This window comes from Magnolia sinica, chromosome 8 (genome assembly GCF_029962835.1).
Source record: "Magnolia sinica isolate HGM2019 chromosome 8, MsV1, whole genome shotgun sequence".
Classification (NCBI taxonomy): Eukaryota; Viridiplantae; Streptophyta; class Magnoliopsida; order Magnoliales; family Magnoliaceae; genus Magnolia; species Magnolia sinica.
The window spans coordinates 30,752,157-30,753,488 of record NC_080580.1 but is presented as its reverse complement, the minus strand read 5'-3'; the positions used below and the strand labels follow the sequence as shown (position 1 = coordinate 30,753,488).

Below are 1,332 nucleotides of genomic sequence, written 5' to 3'. Positions count from 1 at the left end.
GGTATTGTTGGACAATTTTTAATTGTATGTATGTTGCAAGAATAAATACAGCAAACTTCTTTGTTAGCCTTATCCTTCTATTGTTCCATGGCCCCGACTCTTCCTACGAGATTGGCCACCCTTACACTCAAGTCATCTTCTTCTTTTATAGCATACATTCCTCCCCATTCCTTTGATTGAGTAGGCTTAGAAGTTGTGGGTTTTGGAGAGATGTCCCATGATTGTGCGTTTTTAGTAAGTCTGTCTAAATAATCTCATACTTCGTTGACATCTTTGTTCATGAATTCCCCATTGCACATCGTCTCAACCAATTCACACATGGAAGATGTCAGTTCATCGTAAAAGAAATTTGTGATGCACCACATTTCAAAACCATGTTGTGGGCATGAACTAACAAGATCCTTGAACCGCTCCCAACATTGGAAGAATGTTTCATCTTCATTTTGGGCAAAGTTCATGATTGACTTTCTGAGGGTGTTCGTTTTATGATATGGGAAATTTTTTTTAGTAAACTCCCTTGTCATGTCATTCCATCTGCCAATCGATCGTGGACATAGTGAGTGTAACCATGTCTTGGCCCTTTCTTTTAAGGAGAAGGGAAAGAGTTTCAGCCTGACCGTGTCCTCAGACACATTAGGAAAGTATAAAGTGGCTATTATCTCATCAAACATTTTCAAGTGTAGATATTGATTTTCAGATTCAAGTCCATAGAATTTGGAAGGAGTTGGATCATTCCCAACTTGATATTTATATGTTCAGCATTCTCTGGAAAAACTATATAGGAAGGTGTGCCCACCCCCATCGGTTGTAAATAATCTCGTAAAGTACGAGGAGGGTGTGCTTGATGCACCTCATTCTCATCCTGGATTTCCTCAACCCTAGGTTGAGGATTTGGAGGTTGATTGGTCGGTTGATTGGCAGCCATAACTTCAATTAACTCTATGGATCTCGAATGGCGTCTAATCCTATGATGAATAGATAACCCCTCAACCAATCCTCCTTCACTTAAGAGACGTCGAGTGTTATCACAGACCCACTTAAGCATGAAATACTCTTACCCCTCAATTTCAGAATCTAACCTAAACCTAAAAGAAAGAAGGGAAATAGAAATCTAGAAATCGAAAGAGAAAGAATTAGAAAGAAGTTATCAAATTAGAAGTTTCTATGTTAGGATCCTTCAAAAGAAAAAGGAAAGTGAATTAGTATCTAGAAAAGTAATAAGAAAGTTTCTAAAAATAGAAATAGAAAGATGAGTTAGTGTCTAAAATTAAAAAGGAAAGTTTCTAAAAAAACAAACTAGTTTCTAAAACTGAAAAAGGAAAGTTTCTAGAA

At 37.1% G+C, this 1,332-nt stretch overlaps 1 non-coding gene across 1 annotated transcript; it reads left to right on the top strand.

The window, feature by feature from the left end:
* Positions 1–369: 369 nt before the first annotated feature.
* On the top strand, positions 370–476 carry LOC131254677 (small nucleolar RNA R71). The gene has a single exon (XR_009175798.1). It is a non-coding gene; the product is annotated as a small nucleolar RNA R71 (small nucleolar RNA).
* The last annotated feature ends 856 nt before the right edge of the window (positions 477–1,332 follow it).